Below are 10806 nucleotides of genomic sequence, written 5' to 3'. Positions count from 1 at the left end.
ATGTTCAGGTTCTGGGCCACTCATCTCAGCAGCTGCTGTAGGACCCTGCTGTCCTTGAAGGTTGCAGTGGTTACTGAGCCAGACACCACCTCATCCGGAGACAAGGAGGACAAGATAGCAGCTGGTACAGGAGCCTGCTCCCTGCCCTCGACCCCTCTGGGGTCCCAAGGAGCGAGGAACACTGGCTCTGGTGACAGGAGGTCCAATGCCACCTCGAACACTTCTGGCATGGAGAGAAGCTGTAGGTCCTCATGGTGGCAGATTGGTGGGTGGTGCAGGTCCAGACTCGACTGGACTCATCCTGGGGCAGGAGTTGACTGAGGCCTCACCGATTGGGTGCCTGATGAGGGGCTTGCTGGCCACCTGGTCTTTAGTCCTGGTCTGGGAGTGCCCTCTGTCGACCTTCTTCCATTTATGGGGCACCGGGGAGTGAGACAGCTGCCTGACAGATGTCTGGGACCTGTGTGTGGAGCCGTTCATCTCTAGAGGAGTCCTTCCTCAGAACCAACTTGCGTGTCAACGGTACCGGATCACTGCGCACCGAGGAAGGGGCACTTGGGGCCAGGTCCACCGCACTGGGGTCCAACTAAGGCTGAAGGCTCCATAAGCAGAACTCGGAGGTACTGTGCTCTGTCCTAGAGGGTCCTGGGTTGAAACCCTCTACAGATTTTACAATGGTCCCTAAGGTGACCCTCCCCAAGACACTTCAAGCACAAAGTGTGTGGGTCACTTCTTGGCATAAACCTGATGCAGTCAGAGCACGGCTTAAAGCCCGGGGACTGAGGCATACCCCGGAGCAGGGGAGAAGCGCGTGTGTGTGTGGGATGCCCAAAGGAAACTTATAGAATCATAGAATATCACGGTTGGAAGGGACCTCAGTAGGTCATCTAGTCCAACCCCCTGCTCAAAAGCAGGACCCATCCCCAATTAAATCATCCCAGCCAGGGCTTTGTCAAGCCTGACCTTAAAAACTTCTGAGGAAGAAGATTCCACCACCTCCCTAGGCAACGCATTCCAGTGTTTCACCACCCTCCTAGTGAAAAATTTTTTCCTAATATCCAACCTAAACCTCCCCCACTGCAACTTGAGACCATTACTCCTTGTCCTGGATTTGTGCTGGAAATGGCCCAACCTGATTATCATACACATTGTAAGGAGAGTGATCACTTTAGATAAGCCACTACCAACAGGAGAGTGGGGCGGGAGGAGGCATTCCCCCATGCTCTGTGTGTATATAACAAGATCTTCTAAACTTTCCACAGCATGCATCCGACGAAGCGAGCTGCAGCCCACGAAAGCCCACGCTCAAACAAACTGGCTAGTCCCCAAGGTGCCACAAGTACTCCCCCTCTTTTTGCGAATAACACTATAGAATCACACCAGAGTCACTTATTTTGTAATTATGAGAGAAAAAACTATCTACACTAACTATAACTACTACTAAATCTAACTATATACACACATGATACTGTGAAGCATGTGCTTGCCAAGGCATGAGCAACAGGGAGTTCCAGCTAGCCATCACAGGCGGTAAGAAGGAAATGAGAGCGGGTCAGGTCGGCAGGGCCCTATATTGGGCGCCATGAGGACGCGACTGCAGGGGGTGCCCAAGCTGACCCTACAGATACTGCTAGGGGAAAAATCTGCCAGCTGTCGTGCACATGGAGTGCGCATACAGATTGAAATTAACATGAACAAGCACTCAAAGAAGAGCCTCCACTTCTTTTATGGCCCATCTATGCCGCATTTTCACAGTGTCAGTTACTGTGGTAGAGCCCGTCAGAGTGGAGAAAATATCACGTTTTAATAGAATTTTAATGTTGCACTCTGTCCGCATTGGCCAACTCTTTTAAAAAATTTTAAACAAAAAAGAACAGTGTGTATGATAACACCCATTTTTTCATGTTCTGTGTGTATATACATCTCCTCACTGTATTTTCCACTGAATGCATCCAATAAAGTGAACTGTAGCTCATGAAAGCTTATGCTCAAATAAATTGGTTAGTCTCTAAGGTGCCACTAGTACTCCTTTTCTTTTTAATGAAATAGAAAGTGATTCATGCAGAAAAATATAGTGTAGCTTTTGGACCATGGCAGCTTCCTTTAGCATTAGTCTGTCAACCCCGCTGGTCAACCGGGCTTTAGGGTCCATACAAGGCTTTTTGTGGATTCTGTTTCTCAGGACCAGATATTTTAAAAATCTGCCTGACACTGTCACTGTGGAGCATTTGAAATATTGACATCCCATCCCACCCTTTCTGCCATCCCTATCCCCATTAGTAAGAGTTTGCCCAAATCAAGCCAAAAGAGTTTTAATATATAAAAAGCACGTATTTAACATTTGCAATGACAATCAATAACAATACATATTTGAATAAAGAGGTACATGAGGAGGGGGGGTTGTGGGTACAGGCACAGACCTCAATTTTCATTCAATACACTGCCCACTCAAATGTGAAAAATATTCAACAAAACAATATGAACCAAATATTTCATTTTAGAATCATAGAATATTAGGGTTGGAAGGGGGTCATCTAGTCCAAACTCATGCTCAAAGCAGGACCAATCCCCAATTTTTGCCCCAGATCCCTAAATGGCCCCCTCAAGGATTGAACTCACAACCCTGGGTTTAACAGACCAATGCTCAAACCACTGAGCTATCCCTCCCCCCATTATAAATGATTACTAGTGTTCTTTTCATTCAAACTGTAGTTGAGTGTCCTAATATAAATAATCAGGTCACTACTTGTCACCAGTTTTTAATCTACAAATGCGAAAGCAAATTTTGTCATTTCATTGCAACACACCGACCCCTCCCTGGCAAGTAAAGAATATGGTACATAGCAGTTTGGCACGGTCATATCCACATCTCTTAAATTTAGAAGGTACATAACTCTCACTAGATTGTCCGTACCATGCAGCCATGAATTTGGCTGCTTGTTCAATGGCAGCAGGCATTGCTGCATTGATGTCACACAGCAGAGAGAGAGAGAGAGAGAGAGAATCTAGCTTGCAGAATCATCAACACAATTCCTTTGTCGAGATCCAAATAGGAAGCTGCTGTATCATAGCCTGAGTGCGTACAGGCAGCTAACAGTCTTAGTACAGTTTTCCACCGTTGCTCTGCAGTAGCATAGATGTTTATTACAGATCTCTCTTTGATTGGGGTTTCATAATTATCAAAGACGTTAGGCCCTGTTCAAGATAAGGGTACTCATCTTATAAGACAAATACATCAGTGATAATACTGACATTCTTACTGATTTCTGTTTTGCAACCACAACCATTTGTTGTACGAGGATTTATTGGCTCTCTCATTTGAGGTGGCTGTATTTTCTTTGTTGATCATCACATCTCCCTGGTTTATTTCCACCGGGTTATTGTCTCTGCCTCTGATGACTAGTTTGTGCTTTAGTGTGTGTCATTGGTCAAACTTCTTGTCTTGAATGAGTTCTGTATGAATTCATGAATGATGTCACTCAACTGTTTCTTATTTTCAGTAACTGTCAAGACAACTTTCAGTGGAGGTAGCTGTGTACTTATACTCAACTGATGCACTCTGCTTGCTTCTGTGGCTCTGGTAGATCTTGTGACACTCTTTGTGCTGAAGTCTTTGTACCTGTCAAAGACAAGATGTACATCACTTGTGTTTACCATAGACTTTGAAATTGGTCAAAGTCCTTGATGATGCCGCTTGAGTAACCCAAGGAATTGTTGAACCATCAATGACTGTGCAGGATACTTCTTGTGAAGTATGTCTAGTTGACATTTCTGTCTACAGCTGCTTCTTTAGGTTAGACTCAGCCGTAGAAATCCTCATGTAACCAGTTAGTGAACATGGACACTTGTACAGGATCCAACTCGTAAGACAAAATATTGATGATGAGACAAAATATTGACGTCAACCTCTCATGAACTTGCTTGTAGGCCTATCACTCTTGAATAGTGAAGGTTAGTGTCATACCTTTGTTGGACCCACCTGTACATGTTTTATTTGTCACTGTCTACTATCCTTGGTATTGTCTCACAGAATCCTGTGGGCCAGCAATGTTGAATTCTTGCATTTGGTGAATTCCAGTTGTAAGTGTGTACATTGACACTCTATAATGTTTACTATTGCCTCTGGGTGCTAAGTGAAGTCTAGGAGATCAGTGAATGAGGAAAAGAGTTGAATCTCTGTTTGGTTTATAATCTGCTAATGCCTATAATTGTCCAATATTTGAAAATTAATTCTCATGAGTAAATATGCAAGGATTTGTTGTCAACATGCTTTGTGAGTACAAGAAGATTATGGCTCAGTGGGAAGATGGGGGTGTACTAGCAAGATATACGGATTAAGGTTGGAGTGTGGGGCCCAAAACTGGACACAGTACTCCAGATGAGGCCTGTAAGGTTGGACATATGACCAGGGAAGAGTATAAAAATATTGCTCGGGCATGTAGGAATGATATCAGGAGGGCCAAATCGCACCTGGAGCTGCAGCTAGCAAGAGATGTCAAGAGTAACAAGAAGGGTTTCTTCAGGTATGTTGGCAACAAGAAGAAAGCCAAGGAAAGTGTGGGCCCCTTACTGAATGAGGGAGGCAACCTAGTGACAGAGGATGTGGAAAAAGCTAATGTACTCAATGCTTTTTTTGCCTCTGTTTTCACTAACAAGGTCAGCTCCCAGACTGCTGCGCTGGGCATCACAAAATGGGGAAGAGATGGCCAGCCCTCTGTGGAGATAGAGGTAGTTAGGGACTATTTAGAAAAGCTGGACGTGCACAAGTCCATGGGGCCGGACGAGTTGCATCCGAGTGCTGAAGGAATTGGCGGCTGTGATTGCAGAGCCATTGGCCATTATCTTTGAAAACTCGTGGCGAACCGGGGAAGTCCCGGATGACTGGAAAAAGGCTAATGTAGTGCCAATCTTTAAAAAAGGGAAGAAGGAGGATCCTGGGAACTACAGGCCAGTCAGCCTCACCTCAGTCCCTGGAAAAATCATGGAGCAGGTCCTCAAAGAATCAATCCTGAAGCACTTGCATGAGAGGAAAGTGATCAGGAACAGCCAGCATGGATTCACCAAGGGAAGGTCATGCCTGACTAATCTAATCGCCTTTTATGATGAGATTACTGGTTCTGTGGATGAAGGGAAAGCAGTGGATGTATTGTTTCTTGACTTTAGCAAAGCTTTTGACACGGTCTCCCACAGTATTCTTGTCAGCAAGTTAAGGAAGTATGGGCTGGATGAATGCACTATAAGGTGGGTAGAAAGCTGGCTAGATTGTCGGGCTCAACGGGTAGTGATCAATGGCTCCATGTCTAGTTGGCAGCCGGTATCAAGTGGAGTGCCCCAAGGGTCGGTCCTGGGGCCGGTTTTGTTCAATATCTTCATAAATGATCTGGAGGATGGTGTGGATTGCACTCTCAGCAAATTTGCGGATGATACTAAACTGGGAGGAGTGGTAGATACGCTGGAGGGGAGGGATAGGATACAGAAGGACCTAGACCAATTGGAGGATTGGGCCAAAAGAAATCTGATGAGGTTCAATAAGGATAAGTGCAGGGTCCTGCACTTAGGACGGAAGAACCCAACGCACAGCTACAGACTAGGGACCGAATGGCTAGGCAGCAGTTCTGCGGAAAAGGACCTAGGGGTGACAGTGGACGAGAAGCTGGATATGAGTCAGCAGTGTGCCCTTGTTGCCAAGAAGGCCAATGGCATTTTGGGATGTATAAGTAGGGGCATAGCGAGCAGATCGAGGGACATGATCGTTCCCCTCTATTCGACATTGGTGAGGCCTCATCTGGAGTAGTGTGTCCAGTTTTGGGCCCCACACTACAAGAAGGATGTGGATAAATTGGAGAGAGTCCAGCAAAGGGCAACAAAAATGATTAGGGGTCTGGAACACATGACTTATGAGGAGAGGCTGAGGGAGCTGGGATTGTTTAGCCTGCAGAAGAGAAGAATGAGGGGGGATTTGATAGCTGCTTTCAACTACCTGAAAGGGGGTTCCAAAGAGGATGGCTCTAGACTGTTCTCAATGGTAGCAGATGACAGAACGAGGAGTAATGGTCTCAAGTTGCAATGGGGGAGGTTTAGATTGGATATTAGGAAAAACTTTTTCACTAAGAGGGTGGTGAAACACTGGAATGCGTTACCTAGGGAGGTGGTAGAATCTCCTTCCTTAGAGGTTTTTAAGGTCAGGCTTGACAAAGCCCTGGCTGGGATGATTTAACTGGGAATTGGTCCTGCTTCGAGCAGGGGGTTGGACTAGATGACCTTCTGGGGTCCCTTCCAACCCTGATATTCTATGATTCTATGATTATACAGACACCAATACAGACATTACATATACACCTCTTTGCTAATTATGTTCCGTAACAAAATATTAGTGTGCGGCTTTCATTAAAAATAATTGAAATTCAATTAAAGTGATTTCACTCTCACCTGGCTTGAGAGTTTGGAGGGAAGTGGTAATAAGTGCTCAGATTTCAAAATGCTCAGGAGTGACAAGGTGTCATAAAGCAATTGTTTTGAATTTAGGATACTGAAATTCAGAATCCACATAAAACCACCACCACCACTGTATGGACACTAAACAAGGGCCCAAAACTTGCATTTGGCTACCGGACTATACAGTATGAAATACTAGTTTAAAGGATTCAGTTCAGGTTTACATATGCACAGTAAAATATATGACTCCACAGGAACTAAGATTAATACCCCCTTAGTGTTTAAAATCTTCACTCTACTAATGGATATGCTGTGTTTACACATTATTACAAGGCCCTTCCACGAGCCAGCCCATTAGAACTGGTCTGTAGATTATGCACCCCACAGATAAGCCTCTCTCCCAAAAGCAGCTTCTGTGAAGCATCCAAAATAAACCAATTTTTAATAAACACATTCCTATATCTTGTCTTTTAAATGTTCTCCATATTGGGGTGGAATGCTATGATTTGGTCTAAACGTTCCATCTGTTCCACACATGAAGCAGCACCAGTTCTCTTTTGATAACACAACATTGATTTTGTTCAATCAGCACTCATGCACAACTATGTCTGTCTCCACTTTCTTCACCATGGTAGTAGTAGCAGAATCAGTAGGGATATGACTAACCTACACATACTGAACAGACCTTTCACCTCAAAAGGCTAAAAAACCTACCATAACCCACCCTACAGCAAACTGTCCTACTGCAGTGATATTTTTCTATTTTTAATATGTGCCCAGAATGAAATTGTTGGGTCCCATATTTATTCTGTCAGAAGCTCCCAGGATCAAATATGCTCATTTGAAAACTCAGTATTATCCAAGTGCCAACACAGTAAACTTAATCTGTGAGCCAATACTCAAGCTGGGCTTTTGCTGACTGACTTCCAAATGTAGACCCTTTGTTCATGGTGATGAATTTCATTGACAATGCCACTGCTAATGTACTAGGCAGAGAGAGAATCCATTTGCTCTCCCATAGCTGGTGTTGGCTCTGCAGGAGTATGAGATGTTGAGGTTGGTTAGTTGAGGTTGTTCCGGCTTTGAGCAGGGGGTTGAACTAGATGACCTCCTGAGGTCTCTTCCAATCCTAATCTTCTATGATTCTATGAGGAATAAAAGCCTATCAGTGACAGTAAGTGAGCAGGTGAGTCCTAAAGACACACAAGAAGCAGACAGATATCAGATATCATCCTGTCATTACCAAGGCTTGAAATAAAGAGCTCTACTTGCATAAACAACAAGAGGTCTAAGAATCAGAATCCTTGCCCGCAAACTGAAAACAAAGCAGTTCACACACACAGCCACCAGTTTCAGTTGGCAATGGCAGGGGGGTGGGGGGCAGAGGGAAATCAGAAACAGACAGCCCACTGCTATCTTACCATGCAAGCATATTGCTAAGTGTGTTGGCATCATGCATAAGTTCACTGGTCACATCTATAGCATGCCCAAACCTCTACTGTTAGCTGTGGAAACCCACTGAAGGGATCACTGTCACGGCATACAGGGGCATGTGTGGAGTCTTCAGGTTCAGGGTCTCTACTCCATTTGTTTCCTTGCTGTGCACACACTTAAGCATCTTAAATTTGGGTCCATGGTAAGGGAGGATGTGCCATTTTTATACCATTGTTCTGACCACAGCCAAACTTTTAAGACAATAGATGTCTGGTAAGATACTATTTGGTTAAAAGACAAAGTTAAAAAATACTGCATTGGGAATAATCTCACCAATTACTGCCTTGCATATAATCTACCATTCTCGAACAAAGTGACAGCTAATCTTCTGCAAGTACGCTAGACAGGCTGTAGTCATTGATCAGCATTCTGTTGATCTTAGATCTACTACAGTATCAGTGGCTGACAAGAAGACTGTGAGATGTGGACCTGGATTCCATGGTTCATGCATTTGTCATTCCTAGGCTTGATTACAGTTGAAAGTGCAGGCCAAGAGGAAAGCCTAGGTATTCAGAAGAGCTCCTACATGTTACATTAACATAGGCACAAAACAAAGGCACCACACTGCTGTACACAATCTACTTGTTCCTGATCCAATACAGGATCCAATTTGAAGTTAGGTCTTGATCTTCAAAGCCTTCAACCGACTGTGTCCTGGCTACATTATCTGTGACCCCAACCAATCATGATAGCGGCTTTTAGCAGAGATACTGGGCTGGTGATGACATCTAAGCTGAAACTTGCATGTACTAGGGAATCTGGTGATATCTCAGCAGCTGGCCTACAGTTAAATTCCTTTCTTCCAGATACCAACATGACCACTGGCGTTAAATGCAAGGCCCATATGCTTATCATTCTTTTGTCTCCTCCCAATTAATAGCCTATGGATGGCAGCAGCCCTTCCCATACTCTCCTGTGGAATTGCACGAAGAAGACAGGAGAAGAATGGAGTTTTAACTTTGGCTGTACTCAGATACCATGCCATGTGCATGTTAAACTTAGAGAGCTCAGCAAAGAGCCAAATTTCTTGTTTCAATGCCCAGAGACACCCTCTTGTACCTCATATTGCTATTCCATTCTGAAAGTGAGACAAAAGCTTATTAGGATCAGCCACTAATTTCTAAGGGACTGGTTATTGTTGAAAAAATGTTAGATCAAATATCTACATATTTTGGAGAGCTTTCTTTCCAAACAGTTTATGAAATTCTTTAAGTCTGAAAAAGGGCAAAGGGAAACTTGTATCTATTCAACTGTACATGATTCTTCCCATATATATTGCCATTTACAGCCTTAGAAATTGCATTATAGCAAATGCAAGGAGTAATGGTCTCAAGTTGCAGTGGGGGATGTTTAGGTTGGATATTAGGAAAAATTTTCTCACTAGGAGGGTGGTGAAGCACTGGAATGGGTTATCTAGGAAGGTGGTGGAATCTCCTTCCTTAGAGGTTTTTAAGCTCAGGACAAAGCCCTGGCTGGGATGATTTAGTTGGGGATTGGTCCTGCTTTGAGCAGGGGGTTGGACTAGATGACCTCCTGAGTCCCTTCCAACCCTGATATTCTAGGGCTCTATGAACGCTTCGCTCAAGCAAAGGCCTGCTGACTGCTGCAAGTGAGAGTTCATGACAGTAGCATTCAATCATGAGACTAAAGAAATTCCAGTGCTGAGCATCACTCCCAAGAGCCCTTGTGAGGTATCATTTGAAATTAATAACTCATTAATCATTAATATTCTTGTGTGCTGTATGTACACAATGGGTATTAGGAATTATGGATATATGATGGAATTATGACTAACATGTGCATAAAACAGGTCTATCTTAGACCAAGGAATGTGCATTTTATTCTCTGATCAGCCTGATAGTCAGGCAAAGACAATGAAGATCCATATTTACAAATAAGCAGAAACAGGACCATCAAGATAGCAGGGGGAGAAGATGGCAGGAAGCAGAACACTTTGTATTTCAGCAAACACACGTGGGGGAAGAAAGATCATGGAGCTTCCTTCGCCACCACATTCCATGTTGCCTTCCTCACAGCTTGAATAAATTTGGGGGTATCCTTTGGAAGAATCCATTTCAAAGGAAGGGGTAGAGAACCCCAAAGCTCTCTCTTCTACCTAAGTCGACAAATGCATCAGTACCTTTGGGCCTCTGAAAGAAATCCTGACTGAGGAAAGGGTCAGTCACCATCCTGCTGGAAGAGAGGGGGGTGAGAAAGGCTATCTTGAACAAAGCCTGGAACCAAACCTTGCTAGATTAAGTTTTATACCCGAGTTTTCACTTTTATTTGCTTGTAACCATTTTAACTTTCTCTCTTATATATAAACTCACTTAAAATCCTATCTCCTTTTGTTAATCCAACAGTGCTGTTTGTACTAAAGTGGTTGTCAACGCCAATTAATGTGGCAAACTGGTGTGTATTTTGTCTCCTTAAAGGAGCAAGCAAACCGTACAATTTCTTTGAACTGTCCAGGAGAGGGATGGACATTGCAAAGCATATGGTTTGGGGAAAATTTGGGACTGGGAGTGTGCTGGGATCACCCTGCTGGCTGCAACCCAGGCCAGTGGAAGCCAGAGTGGGGCAGTGGGGCTGTAGACAGGGTGCTGGGGTCACAGCTATTGGTACAGGGCTGTCTAGTACACACACTCAGGGTGTGACCTGCATGCTGGTAGACTGGTTGAGAGTGGCCTAGGTTAGGAGCTGCAACAGTAAGGCATGGTGAGGCATGCACGGTTACTCATAATGGTATGGACTGCACCCCAGAATGTGACAGTGTATGAGTAATTTATCATGAAATATCACAATATATTTAAGATAGTCAGGTTGGATTCCAAAAGCACTTAACCGCCATTAAAAGTCAGTTAGGTGCTTTTGAAA

General features: G+C 44.1%; 1 protein-coding gene across 1 annotated transcript in view; it reads right to left on the bottom strand.

Moving 5' to 3' along the window:
* Window positions 1–2296: 2296 nt before the first annotated feature.
* SPPL2B (signal peptide peptidase like 2B) overlaps window positions 2297–10806 on the bottom strand; it is a 97178-nt gene continuing 88668 nt past the window's right edge. The window contains exon 16 of the transcript XR_014709589.1: window positions 2297–3619. The gene's annotated coding sequence lies outside the window, so the exon portion shown is untranslated. The remainder of the gene's footprint in view (window positions 3620–10806) is intronic.

This window comes from Lepidochelys olivacea (assembly GCF_965140295.1).
Source record: "Lepidochelys olivacea isolate rLepOli2 genome assembly, chromosome: 25".
NCBI classification, from domain to species: Eukaryota; Metazoa; Chordata; order Testudines; family Cheloniidae; genus Lepidochelys; species Lepidochelys olivacea.
Note: the sequence above shows the minus strand (reverse complement) of the source record. Positions and strands in the feature narration are given on the sequence as shown.